Raw genomic sequence first — 15,074 nt, 5'->3', positions numbered from 1 at the left:
CTGGGGAGCACGGGGCACACCCCCTCCATAACTTTTACAGATTGAAAAGCATCCCATTTCTAAAACTAATTAACTTATTATGCCGTTTACTTCATTACAGAGTGATGAGGCAGTAGGGGCAGGGCTACAGCTAGGCAGGGACAAGTCTGAGCCTGCACTTATCTCTTTACACCTGCTTATCTATTCACACCTTATGACACCCTTTAAAAGCTTTCATGGCATGCAGGGTGCCTGTAATGGGCTCTGCCTCACAGGGTGGCTGCAGCATCCCCTTGGAGCTGTCCTATGCCTGTTCTCCAACTCTGGCGCCCTCCTCCTTCTGGGCCTTCTCCTCTTTTGTCTGCCATTTCTTGATGTCAAAAGTTAATACATTTGGGGAGACTGCCTTCAGATCCCCAGAGTCTGGGTTTTGCTGCTTTCCCCTACCCTGCTTATCATTAGGATGCCAGTCAGCTCATCCCTAACTGTAGCAGGGCTCTCTCTCTTTCTCTTGTCTGGGGTCCCCGAGTTCAGCCTCTCTTTCCCATTTGTCTAGGTCTGCTAGACTCTCTGGGCTTTGGCCCCTCTCCTTGGACCTTAGCCCTAGCTGACCCCTGGGTCCCCAAACTTGGAAGGGCTCTGACTGGGTCTTAGCCACTCACAACGTGTACTCTCTCTGGGGCACTCCCCATCTGTGACCCCTTCTATCTCAGGTCACCCATTTGAGCATTGGCTCCTTGACCTCAGCTCTACCTCTGCCTGGAGATCCTCTGATTCTGGCACAGCCCCTTTAGATCCCGCAAGGACTCTTCCTCCTCCCAGTCCCAGACTAGCTGCCTTTTGGAAAGCTTGCCTTCTAGGCTTTCTTCTCCTTCTAGTCCCAGACTGGGCACCCTTTAGGGTACCTAATCCTCCAGTCCTCCCTGAGCTCACACTTGGTCTTAGCCCAGCTTACTGTACCTGACCTTTTGAAAGACTTAGAACCCAGGTCACCCCAGGCTCCCTTCTAGGTGGCCTCTTGCTCCCCTACAACCACAATCCAGTCCTCTGGTTTAACACCAACCCCAAACAACAACAGAAGCCAGCCATAGAACTTATCTCCTCATATGTAGCCCACCTGTAGAGCTCTTTCTATAGTTAGGGTCTAAGTCTTGGGCTCCAGGCGCAGGCTTATATGCCTCTTGTTCCTGCCCCTTTCTATCATTTTACCTGTCTTGTTGTTACTAAGGCCCAGGTGCTGTTCATCCCCTATTCAGCAGGCAAGCATTCTGTTGCCTGAAATCTGTAGGCTGAGCCCTGCAGACCACTTGGCAGCAGATGTACATAACACAGTGGTGTAGTGATCACATGAACCTGCACAAGAGTGGCAGCTATTTTGCCATAGTGGCACGCTCCCCAGTTTTAGCAAAGTAACGGCTAAAACTAACCATATGCTGCGTGCATGGCACAGTACGGGTGGTTACTGCACCGTGCTTTGAAACCTCAGTGCATCTATTGATACCTATTTAGGAAATGAAGTTCCATTACTTTCAATAAAGTTCAGATCCTTCATGGATTTTAAGTACCAAACTCCTACTGGAAGCAATCAACTCTTAGCTACCCTTAGCCTTAGCTACCTTTGAGGAAACACTTTTGGAAATGGATTTTAGTCTCATAAGTCCCTCAGATACTTCTTCAAATTTTACCCATATTAACAAATCAGACTTGAAGGCAGCTTTCTGAATGAAAGAATTTTGATTTTTTTGGTTCTTAAGAATGCAAATATGATAACCTTTCTTTAGTCTCCAGCCTGCATGCTAACACAGCATTTTCTGCCTTACTTATTTTCTCCCAGGTGGTTCTTTAATTAACTTTTCCTCAAACTCTGTGAAAAATGAGTTCCATATTTGCTGAGACTATTCCTAACAGCATTTTTGTCATACGTCTGCCAGTGAAGAAATATCTGTAAAGGCTTGCAAGGAATGAATGATAGCAGTTAGCAGATGGTGAAGTACATGATATCTTTGGTTTACAACACAGAATTTAAAAAAATCTATCTTACAAGGCTAATAGTGGTTAAGTGTTTTATACATCATTTAGTACCAGTTACCTTCAGAGTCTTGTAAATTTTTTTATGCTTTATTTGTTCAGGCTCCTCCAAACCAAGGGTCAAACTGTGCTCAACATACATATTAGTGGTTCACATTTACAATTGTTTTCCTGTTTGTCATTATTACATCTTCTAGTTTCACTTGCATTCTAAGTAGCATCAGATGACTATAAAAATTACATGAAAGTGATTTGTTATTGTAAACAAAATATTTTGGACATACTTTTCAGAAATCCAAAGCTACTCTTTTGTACATGGGATTATATTGCTGCAGTATATAGACAATTGCTCCAATTTAATGAGCATTTTGGATCTTAGTGTGTGGAAAAAGAATTTTCTTTTTATTCTGTTTTTCATGTGCTGTTTCAGTAATTACATCTACAAACAAGGCACAGAATTGTACATATACTTTGATCCTCCCCTTGCTGAAAAAAGTTCTTTATTTCTAGTGTATCCTTTCAAGTTGCAGCAAAAATAAAACCCCAGTTTTATCTGACTGCTTCCATGAACTACTTCTATTATGAACAATGCCTCTCACGGGGACATTCAACATGCTATACTCATTCTATACTCTTTTGCCCCAAAGAATGTATTCACTTCTATTGATGGCACCATCACCATCAACTAGAGAACCAATGTTTGGCAGTGGTTCTATTATGAGTCCCCCTGTCTCCTCCTCTGTACTATCATTTATATCTGGTAGAAGAGATTTAAAAAAGCTTCCAAATCAGCATTGTAGCCTTTTATAGTTACTTTGTGCAAATGTAAATAGCCAAGTTCAAGGCAGCACAAAATGAGGCCCAAAGTGATGCTTCTGTTTATTTGTTTTAAAATTTGAATAGAACCACAGATTTTTAGCATAATAGAATAGCAAATGAAAATCTTATGAGAGTAAAAAAATGAATATAAAATTACTTAATATTGGCATTTCTTTTTGTTCACTTTATTCAGAGCTTTACCATGGCCCATCCCTGTTCTCATTACATGGCCACATCCTCAGCAGGTTACAGCCAGCACACACATCATTTTAACTTCCTCCATAATGTTGCCCTTGCTTTTCTATTGGGACATGATATGTATTTAAACTTCCAAGATTCATATTACACTGGTAACATAGCAGGGGGCCCTAGTTTTAATTGCTGGTTAGATTTACTTTAATTAAATACTAGCAAATCTTGGAGAATGGATACAGGCTATGTGGATCTTTATTCTGACCCAGTATCGCAATTCTCAGGTTCCTAGCTCATTTCTGCTTGTACATGTCACCAGGGTAGCAGGAGTTGATATCAATTAAAATAGTCCACAAAATATAGTTCAAACTATAATTTGGCCAGTCTGGCTAATGGTCAGCTAAAAGTTGTTGCAAATATTTCTCAAAGCTTTTTATAAAGCATCAACATAAAAGGTTACGTTATTATGGAGAATGAACGCACAAGGATAAAATAAAGATACACGATTCCACCCACTACTGGAAGCAGATCAAGTAACAAACACCTGGTTATGACAACTAAAAATAACGTCTCTCGTGATTTCTTTTTTTACAACAGAAAAACGTTGGAGTCTGGCTCCAGCATACACTGACACCAGCCAATCTGGCTATTAGCACAACTTTTAAAGTGGAATCATGAGTCTCTTGTGTTTCCTACTTTTCCAGCCATAAAAGGTAAAGCTTGGCTCATGATCACTTTATACACTATATTTAAATATTGTAGCTTACCTTCTCTACAGGGAAATCACCCTTCAAGATGGCCAGGCTAATCATTGCTCATTTTAAATCATAGGAAGCGGGGAGTGGAAGAGGGAAGCCAGAAAAGAAAAAAGGCTGATGTATTGTCAGTGATATTTCCCAGCTTGGTAACTTATTTCCCTCAGAGAGCTCTGTGAGTTTCCTAGCAGCTTAAAGATGATGATGCCCAGTCCTCTGAGCTCTCATTTCCAAATAATCTGAGCCAAAGCTTTTTGAAGAAGCTTTTTCTATGCCTTTTTTTTCTGGCTTTTTTTGCTTGCCAGGTGTTTCATTCTCTGACTCATAAAAGTCTCCCACATGCCAACACATGATGCCATTACAGTTCTCTCATTAACTAATGTGGTTAAAATAGAAAACATCTAACTCATTTTCCCCCTTTTTGGCAGACAGGTCTAAGATTGTACCAAGGGGATCAAATCCAGTCTGCTTTTGAAATAATAAAAAACAAATACAACTGAATGGTGCTACATGTAAACAGAAGGAGTATTTTGCATTCAGTTGCTGTTACTCACATCCATTCCATGTTCTACAACAACTTTTCTTCCAACTCCTGAATTGCTTAGTGGCCTTGATGAAAAAAATGACTTTAAAAAAATAAGAAAAAAGCTTTCTCTAATAAGAGCAACAGTCGCAGCATTGGCATCCCCTTCAATGAACAAGAACTAAAAAGCCATAACTCGACACAACCATTCCCCCATAGAGAAACAAAAATTACTAAACCTTACAAAAAATATTAAGAAGACAAACTTTCTTGTCTTTTCACTGTTTTTACCCTATAAAGTGAGAAGAGAAATTCTATGAAGTCACCTAAAGACTATGATAATATTATTGATTTGTGTGACATGCACCCAGGCACTACAAACATTATAATAGATAAGAAGATTGATATCAGAGTACTGACACCACTTAGATGGGGCTCCCTGACCTCTTGAACTAGAAGGTAACCCTCAAAAGAAGACTGGGCTTCAGTCACCAGGGAGTGGTGGGACCTCTGACTCCATAAAATCAGACTCCCCCCCGCAAATTCACTGTTCTCTTGACCTCATGACCTTGCATTCTTAGTTACACAGTAAACAAGCTACAACACAAGGGACTATTATATAACTTGGTGGTTACCATGCTCTCTCAGAAAGTAAGAGATGAGGGTTTGAACACCCTCATGCTAAGAAAGGTCTCCCATTTCATGTGTCTTACACCAGGCCGATTATGGAAAAAGTTGCCAGCATTGCCACAAGCCATATTTTTGAGTGAAAGTGAGACTCGTTGCTATGCTTTGTATTCAACTCATTGGTGTTGATGTGTGTTAAAGAGTGATTTTTGTATGCATGTCAGATTCAGCTCCTCCACGGACTTGAGCTGGGTTATCAAACCACCTGCTACTTGGAATGCTGTGAAGCTTAGCAGGAAGCTACTCTGAGTATTCAGAGTAGGATCTTTCCGTGCTTGCCTGGAAACCAAAGCATAAGAAATAAGGGAACTTTGCAACTCAAACTATAGGTGCCAAATGAGTTTTATGGATGTTGGAGTCAGGATATTGGTGTTTTCTTGTAGCAACTTGGGCGGCTACATTCCACCCAAGTTCTATTTAAATGCAATGGCTTGATGTTGCAGCAAAGTAAATTTTGATTGGATATCAGGAAAAACTTCTTCACTGTTAGAACAGTGAGGCAGTGAAGTAGATGACCCAGGGCAGTTGTAGACTCTTCATCACTGGAGGTGTTCAAGAAGTTGGGCAGCTATTGCTCAGAGTTGATCCAGGTATGGGTATGCTTTTGTTCTACTATGGGTATTTTCCATGCTTCTGAGCTTTGCCGGTTGCGATATGGGGCTCAGAGGCTCCCCCTCTGCCCCCACTTTTCTGCTACATCTCCATTTTTTTTTTTTAAATACCTTCCTAAGAGACCTTGGGTATTGGGTGTTGCCAAGGATGGGGAATTTGACTGAGGTGTAGCAATGCTTCTTCTGGAACTTAAAGCCAGAGGCTCCTGGCTAGAGGGACTTGTTCCCCTGCTGAGGGTCACACTAAACAGGATATTTGGGGTCAGGAAGGAATTCTACCCCATGGGCAGATTGATATGGATTCTGATGGTTTTTCCCTTCCTGTGTAGTGCAGGGTGTGGCCCTCTACCTGGGATCTTTTGAACATATATTAACAACCTTCTACAGAAGCAGGATGTTGGTCCCCTTGCTTTACCTGCGGCAGGTTATGGTGTTATGCCTTGTGTTGTATAAGGGTTGACAGTAGTTTTACTAAGAGATTAGTTTATGAATTTGTATAGCATTGTATGGATAAGTATGATCCTGCCTCAGACAGTGGGTTGGACTAGCTGATCTATGGAAGTCCCTTCCAGCCCGACTTGCTATGATTTCTATGAATATGAATCTGGCTCCACATGCTATTCCACACTGATGTAAATATGCCACTAATGCCAGAGGGAAATTTCTGCACAGATTTCTAGGAGACTGGTATTTTGCCATGTCTATATCATTTTGCTGTCACACCTGGAATGTAGTCTAGAACAAAGCCACACACTACCATTTCACTCCCATCCAAGGCCACAAATCAGATAACATAAGTATCCAAGAGGGAACCTGAGCCCAAATAAAAAAACTGTAATGACTCCCAGTAGTTACCACCCTGCCCCCAGGCAACCCTCCCCAATGCAGAACAGTGGATCATGGGGTATCTTCCCAGAATGCTGTGCTTTTATCCTAAAAAGGCATAGCCTTGTGTGGACACAATGGACACAATGGACCAGATTCTATTAACCTTATTAGGCATGGAAGTAGACCTCAATGACTAAATGTGATCCTATTCCATCCTGCTCGATTTCCTGAAAAATTGTTAATGCAAAAGGGAGGGAGGTGTCATATTTCCTTGCTGTTTTTGTGACTCAGTCTTAAGGACAAGATGCATTTACAGGAGTGGATGCATTAATAGATTTTCACAGATGTGGACAGGATGGAATAGAATCACACTTAGCCACCTAAGTCCACTTAGATGAACCAGCACCTGGCCCTATGATTCAAAAGAAAAGTAGGTTAAAACAATCTAACAAAACGGTATGGGTTCCCTGCTTTTAGGATAGTTACATCTGTTTCGTTAAAGTGGAAAATAAATTTCAAATGAAGACAAGACCTTAGTTGTAAGTCCTATTCCATTTTATTTTCCTAAGTGGTTGCAGGTGCAAGTGTACGTGAGCTAAGTGAGCATGCCCTGGGTATATAGCTATATAGCAAAATGAGATATCTGAGTTATGCTTGTAAGGCTGGGTAAAGTCCTAAATTTTAACCACCTATATAATACCTAACTTGCAGCCTGGTGGGTAGAGCACTTGTTTTGGAAGCAGGTCAAAACCTTCCTAAGTAAGAGGTCCGGGAATCTGGATCTCCTGCTCTATAGGCAAGTGACCTAGCCACTGGACTATTGAGTAAAAACATGAGAAATAGACAAGCTAGAATGTAAAACTGTGTTCAAGTGTCCCAAAGTGCAGTTATTCAGCTTCATTGATGTAATTTAGGTACATACAGTGAAATAGCACATAGCCTTTAGTCTTTTTTGTGAGTCTTTTCAGTTCTGCTTTTGGAGAAGTACATAACAACAGTACTACCCTGGTGTGTCTAATTCTGAGAGACCATATTCCATGACAGCTAAAGCATCTAAAAAAGCCCCCAGCAACTGGCCAAAGGAATAGACAACTCATGGACAAAAAAGCAACACAAGGTTTAATTGCAGCAGATGAAATAACAGCATTTCTAGAAAATGTTTCTTAAAGCATGGTCTTTCTATTCTGCATTAAGTCTCTTTAACTTATTAAATTTAATGTTTTTAAGAGGTGTGTGGCCTCACAAAACACAGAAATTAAAATAATGATTAAAATGCTACATCTTATTTACACAGACTCCATGGGCATAGAAAGACAAAGGGTGGAGGAAGAATCAATAATAATTGTACATCTTCAATGTGCTGAGCCCTCTAGTAGTAAATAGCAGTCTCCAGGTCTTTAGTTGCATCAAACAAAGAATGATAGTTTCTTTCTGTAGCTGAAGAAGCAAGAGGTTAGATATGTTTAGTTTAGGCTTTCCTTGTGGGTTTTTTCACCAGACTCCTATGCTATTTTATGTTCAATCATAGAAAAGTATTAGAAAAACATCATTATTTTTTTCCTGGTTTTTTTAAAAGAGCTAAAATACGGAGCTCAATACTCATCCAAACCACACAACTGCTTGGATAAATTCTACTTAATCCCTCCATAATGATTCCCCTGCTTTTTGGTTTATTATTACCAAAGAAATGAAGAATAAGATCTTGTGCATGTTACCAGGTTCTGGCAGCAGGACTATGCTGTCGGGGATATGAATAGATCACACCTTATTGTAAAAATAGCGCTGCTGGTAAAATCCCTGATACAAACACAACTCTTATGGCAGAAGGCCTCTACTAGTAAAGTATCCTCATGTTGGGGCAATTGGTGTAGCTCCAGTACTAGCAAAAAGTCTTCTGCTAGCAGAATTGTATCTATATCTGGGGACCTGACTGTCATAGCACTGATAATATAATTCAAGTGGGAGCATCCTAGTGTGTAGACCAGGTGCTGCCAGTACACAGGGCAGTGTACTGGCACCAGCAGACACATTAGGCTGCCAGCAATGGTGATGGCTACTATTTTTGCCCTCCTCTTCCCAGGTCACTGCCCAAGGCTTAGTCCCCACTTGTGGCCCTTTAGTTACACTAGTGGTATAGATTAAGAGTGAGTCTACACATCACCCTATGGTGACAAAGTGATGCACTATGGTGCTGCACGGCATACTACGGTGATGTAGCGATCACGTGTGTCTACACATGATCGCCAGCTATGTTGCTATAGCGGTGGACTCTCCCAGTATAGTGCACTACTATTCCTGGCCCTTTCCCTCTTCACCTTGTAATGGGTGCTAACAGATGTAAATACAATTTGAGCTACAAAGTCTATCTTGACAATACACAGATATAACTCTTATAAGGACCTGTGTCCTTTCATCAAGCTTTAAATTGCTACCCGCTGTCTCCTGGCTGTCCATAAGTTTAAGTGTAACCAAAAAAGGTATGAGAATGCCAAAATAATATTTCCCCCCCAAACACTATCCTAACCTACTGTCTCACTTGCTGCTGGCAAAACCATCATCTTCTCTGTCACTCAGACCCATAACATTTCCAAAGCCTTATACCAGGGAATTGAATAAATTCTGAAACTGCATTTGAATGACGTCTCCAAAATAGGGCCTCTCTTCTCCCTATATACAACTGAATCTCTTATCTAGACTTTTTCACAAAACTGCAGCAACCTTCTCCTCTCCAGCCATTAGAAATCTCATTTTCCCCTATTGAGTCTTGTCAATTCCTGTGGTTTCCTTGTAGTTTTCACAGTCATTCACTAGAGGCAGAATCATGGCGAGATGAGAAGGTCTATTGCTTTCATGAATTTCAGCTCTGCCTAAGGGACCACCACTCAGATGAGTGCCTGCCCCATTGCCTCAGGGGCATAGGCAATGCCTTGGGAGGACACGGGGGGAGAAGGGAGCAGGCATGTGCCCCACCCCTGAGATTGGCTACCACCAAAGCCGCTGCTGGCTTCTGTGGGTGGTTGCTTCTTGACACCTGCCACCGCCTCTGGCATCTGCGGATGCTCCTCACTCGCCCCTTGCCAACACTGAAGCCAGCATCTATAGCGAGTCCCTGCTCGCCGCCATGGTTCCTCCCAGTCTCGGAAGGCACCAGTCATTCATGCTCAGGATGCTCAATTATCATCTGTGATGGAGAAAGTTAACATTGTGTACCCTTTCAGTTACCATGTACTCCAAATGGAGTCAGCTAATCTACCATGTACTGTATCATTATTACGTACCTACCAACTGCTGCTGTTGTCAGACCAGTTTTAGGACCACTGCCCCTTGCATAAAACATGAAGGTGTAGCCAGCTCCTTCCTGCCTTTTGTGGGGGTCACTGAAACAGACTACATCTTATGGTCCCTGTTGGCTTTCAGCATCTGAATGGGACAGGTCAATGGTACACAATCTTAGCCTAATATTTTTCTATCATTGGAAAGCTATTAACTTTGTTGAGCCTTTCACCATGGCATAAAACCATCAGAATTTGGTTCTGGCTCAACATTAAAAGAATTAATTTTGCTTTTAAATGAATAAGAACAGGCATGCTACAGTTTTATGAAAAACCTCTTAATTTCCCCATCTCTAGTGAAACATCATTTATCAGCTGATTCATGAAGACTAATCTTCTTTAGCAGCCTGCTACATCCTCACGGATTTAAAATACTGCTCTGTGCCCCACTCTAGCCCATCTGTTCAGGGATATATATATATATATATAGATGGATGGCAGGGCAAGTTTCCCACCCCCCACTCCTGGGAGGCAGTGGGGTGGTGGTGCCCCTCCTTATTCTTGATGGGCAATTTGCTAGTACAAATCATAGCAAGAGAGATAAGGGCAGGAGGTAAGGTCATGTGCTTCCAGCACTGCATAGATCAACATTTTCATCCAGATATATTAAGACTGAAGAAGCAGAAAATAGGCCACTCCCCTACATATATAAATGTTCAGAGATATCGGCCTGACATGCAGTTTCACAGACTACAGAATGTTATAACTTCAACGTTGACTACTGGGCATTACAAATAGAAATTTGGGATGTCTGATTGTACTTGCTCATTTTTTAAATTGGGCACTCGTTCAAATATGGGTAATGCACCCATATGGGAGATAGCTTAAATCTCCACTGGGTTGAGTGTGGAACCAGTTTTGTAACTTTGTGGCAGAAATTTAAAAAGTATTTTTGTTTTTTCCGTTATGACTTTTTTGTTGTATGCATGTGGGACACCGAGGGGGAAGATTTTCACAGTGAATCATTGTGAAGCTGAAAACATGGAAAAAGTTAAAGATAATTTTTCTCTTTCAAAAATATAATGAAGTAAAAGAAGGCTAAATGATTATTTCACTTTCTTTCTGTGTAGTTGACAATTCACAGCAGTACTTTCCTACATTAATATTGTGGTTTGAGACTTAGATTCTTTTCCATCCTTTTGTATTGTCTTATAGCATCCCTTGTATTTTATTGCTTATGCCTGTATGTTGCTAGAATAGGAATGGATGATTTCAGCACCCTAGGAGAGCTAATGAAGATTAAAGTAGTTCCACGATACTTGAAAATTAGTGAAATCCTGGAGAGAAGAAAATAAATCAAGGTTAAACATCACCATTGCAGAAGAATGTGCAGTGTAACTGGATTCTCTAGCAAGTGTTGTAGAATCCTTTTGGGAAAAAGAGCTTCTTCATTACATTTCTATTATTTGTTCTAGTTATGCTGACACAGGCTATTAAAAACCTTGTTTATATTTAAGAGACATTTTTAAAGAGCACTTTGGGTTTTATAATGTTTGTGGAATGTTCTTTATAGTTAAAAGAACATGCTGAGATGGCAGGCTGCTGAGCTAATATATCATTACACTGATTAAATTGATTAAAAGCTTCAGTTTTGACAGGCAAATTGTAGAGGCTGAGAACTCTTTATCACACATTTCAGTAATTCATCTCGTGTCTTGTCCTATCAAGTACTCGCTATTCTGCCTCCCTATTTGGGAGTCATCTCAGCAGTGGGTACATTTTCAAACAGTGTATTAGTTGTAGATCTGAATTGCATGAGTCACAGTGCATTGGCATTACAGAAGCCTTATTTAAGGTAATGGCTTATCCTCAGAAGTGGTCTGAATATCTTCCTTTTCTCTGCTTTCTTTACAGCTGCATATAGAGACAGTCACCCTTTATTTTTTAATTTAAAATTCTCCTTCCCAAAACTATAGATGGGCAAGAAAGGCAGAAATATGATCACACAAAAAAAAAGCATTTGACATTTTACTCAAAAAAAGGAAAGCAATGTGGAACATGCATATATATCTCTCTCTATATCTGTATCTATATCTATATCGAGAGAGAGAATTGCCAAGCTTGTTCAGAGGCTGTGAGCCGTGACTGAGTCTTGTGTAGGGTAAATGGTACTGGGAAGATGTTCAGCATGTAGCTTAACCTGTTCAAGAACCAGGAACAATTTGGCTCATAGATTCATAGATGTTAGTGTCGGAAGGGACCTCAACAGATCATCGAGTCCGACCCCCTGCACAAGCAGGAAAGAGCGCTGGGTCCAGACGACCCCCGCCAGATGCCCATCCAACCTCCCCCTGAAGACCCCCAGGGCAGGGGAGAGCACCCCCTCCCCCGGGAGCCCGCTCCAGACCCCGGCCACTCGAACTGCGAAGAAATTCCTCCCAACGTCCAATCTAAATCCGCTCTCCGCCAGCCCGCGGCCACCACCTCCCGCAACCCCCGGGGGCACCCCGGTGAACAAAACCTCACCAATTCCCTTCCGTGCCCCCGTGATGAACTTATAGGTGTCTCAACCCAAGGGTGTGATTTTTGTTTGTGTGTGCTTCGGCACTGCTGAATTATTTCCCGCCACTTGTAGCTTTCCTTGCAGGGTGCATCTCTTCGTTGCAACAGAGAAAGGCACGTTGCAAGGAGTTCCCGCCATTTGTATTCAGATTCGTGCCTCACTATTGGCCAGTTCTAAATTGTTCCTACGTGGCGGCTAGCGATTTTCTTCCTAGCCGTATAAGAGGCTTGAGTGGTTTCCGTCCAAGTTGGAGTACTCCACGACTATCAGGAGGAGGAGATCTTCACGTCTCGTGAAGATCTCTAAGTGCTGTGGAGCCTATCGGACCCAGCGTGTATTTCAAGAAGGCTATAGGGGTCTGATCAGCCTCTCGCCTCTCCCTGTCGCTGCCTGATCCCTCGACGTACCCTTCCTTGCACGAAAAGTTCCACGGAGCCTAGCAAACTTCGTGTGAGTGAATCCAGAGCTCTACCCGGGGTTCAAGTCCTGCAGTTTTTTTTCTTCCCGTCGCCGAAACCCCATTGCGACGTACTCCTGAGGTTTTTGTTCATCTCCCGTCGCCAAAACCCCATTACGACGTACCCTTATGTTCTGCAGGTTCGAGTTTTTGTTTTCTTTTGTAACCGCAACTCAAGCAAGTTTTCCTGCCTGCACCGCGACCATCTTCGGTGTAAGTAAAATAATCTTAAATCAAACACTAAGCGTCCGTGCCTAATTCTAGCGTGCAGCCTGTCTTCCCCGACCCAGCGTGTCCGGGATGCTGGCCACAGCCCGCCACGCAAAAAAAGGGCCTCAGACTGCTCCCGGCCCACACAATAGGCAGCCACAAGGTCGCCTCCCAACCCCCCCCCTGCGGAGGCTGAAAAGGTCCAGTCTCCCCAGTCTCCCCCTGCAGGGCCTGGTCCCCCAGCCCCTAACCGCACGAGTGGCCCCTCTCTGGACCCCCTCCAGGCTATCCGCATCCCTCCTGAACAGCGGCGCCCAGAATCGCACGCAGCACTCCAACTGCGGTCCGACCAGCGCCCGACAGAGGGGAAGCACCACCCCCCCGGATCCACTCGTCACGCATCTGCCGATGCACGACAAAGTGCCACTGGCCTTTCTGATGGCCCCGTCACACCGACGACTCACACTGACGACTTTCCACCTCCATGCCACCCAGCAGGTCATCCCCCAGGCTGCAGGTGTGCTGGACACTCCTCCTCCCCAGGTGCAGCACTCTGCATCTCTCCCCGTTGAACTGCATTCCGCTGCCCCCCGCCCACCCGTCCAACCCGTCCAGGTCCTCCCGCAGCCGCTCCCTGCCCCCCGGCGTGTCCACCCCTCCCCACAGCCCCGCGTCGTCTGCAAACCCGGACAGAGCACACTCTACTCCCTCGTCCAAGTCACTGATGAAGACACTAAAGAGCATCGGTCCAAGGACCGAGCCCCGCGGGACCCCACCGCCCACACCCCCCCAGGTCAAAGCCGACCCATCCACCACGACTCCCCGGGTGCGACCCCGCAGCCAATCCGCCACCCACCGGACCGTGCAGTCATCCAAGTCACAGCCCCTCAACCTGCCCACCAGTACGGGGTGGGACACCATATCGAAGGCCCTCCTGAAGTCCAAGTACACGACATCCACCCCTCCTCCCGTGTCCAGGTGCCTCGAAACCCGGTCACAAAAAGATACTAGATTGGTCAGGCACGATCTTGGGATGGAGCGATGGAGGGATGGAGCGGAATGCTGTATCTTTGCACTGTAGAGTGAGAAAACTAATTCTTAGTCATCTAAAGCCAACATCTACTCCAACAGCTGCAGTAGCACATTTGCACCTTAAAAGTCTATCCAACTGGAAAAACAGACATGAGTTTTGCATAAGCCTAAGACCATGGGTGGTATGTGCCCTAGAACTGTTCCATAGAAAGAACATTAAGGAATTCATGTCAACAGATAGGACCCAGTTTTCTGGTTTTTTGCACTTTGTGTTGTGCTCCCCACATGTGCAGAGTCCAAAAAAGTACCAAATCAGAACATTAGAGCTACTTTGAACAGGTATAACTGATGACACAAGGTGTAAAACAGTAGAGAAAATTAAATTGTCCATGCCTGATTCACAATAAATAGGCTCAGTAAAAAATGTGAAGTATAAGAAGGCAAGATACAGAGGCATATTAAATAAAGGACATACACTCAATGCATGGCCCGGTTTGGACTGGACAAGAGTTACATAAAGATTGTTCAGTAGGTCAAGGACAGTGAAACTTTGGCATATCAACCATGTAATATTAGTTGTGCAAACTCAAAAGCTGCCGGAGCCAAGTACAACTCCAGGGTCTAGGTTTGCAAAATACATTGTTCTGTATTCAGGCAGCTTGCAATAAACCATTCCTCTCTCTTGGTTGTTGCTTGTTTAGGACTTTCAAATATCAATTACCTTAGACTAGATGAGTATTTTTTTAAAAAAAATCATTCATGATCATTGTTCAAATAAAGATCAGGAATGTGTCTCAATACTACCTGTGACTACTGTGTTCATTTTCTATGACTATCATTGTGTATAATAGAATCACAGAAAATTAGAGTTGAAAAGGACCTCAGGAGGTCATTTACTCCAACTTCCTATGCAAAGCAGGACCATCCCCAACTTAATCATCCCAGCCAAGGCTTTGTCTAGCCGGGTCTTAAAAACCTCCAAGGATGGAGATTCTACAACCTCTCTGGGTAATCTATTCCAGTGCTTTATTAACCTCCTCATGAGAAAGTTTTTTTCTAATGTCTAATCTAAACTTTCCATGTTGCAACTTGAGACCATTGCTCAAGTCAGTGTTGTT

Source organism: Alligator sinensis, unplaced genomic scaffold (assembly GCF_000455745.1).
Source record: "Alligator sinensis unplaced genomic scaffold, ASM45574v1 scaffold312_2, whole genome shotgun sequence".
In the NCBI taxonomy this organism is placed as follows: domain Eukaryota; kingdom Metazoa; phylum Chordata; order Crocodylia; family Alligatoridae; genus Alligator; species Alligator sinensis.
This window is presented reverse-complemented; position numbering follows the sequence as displayed.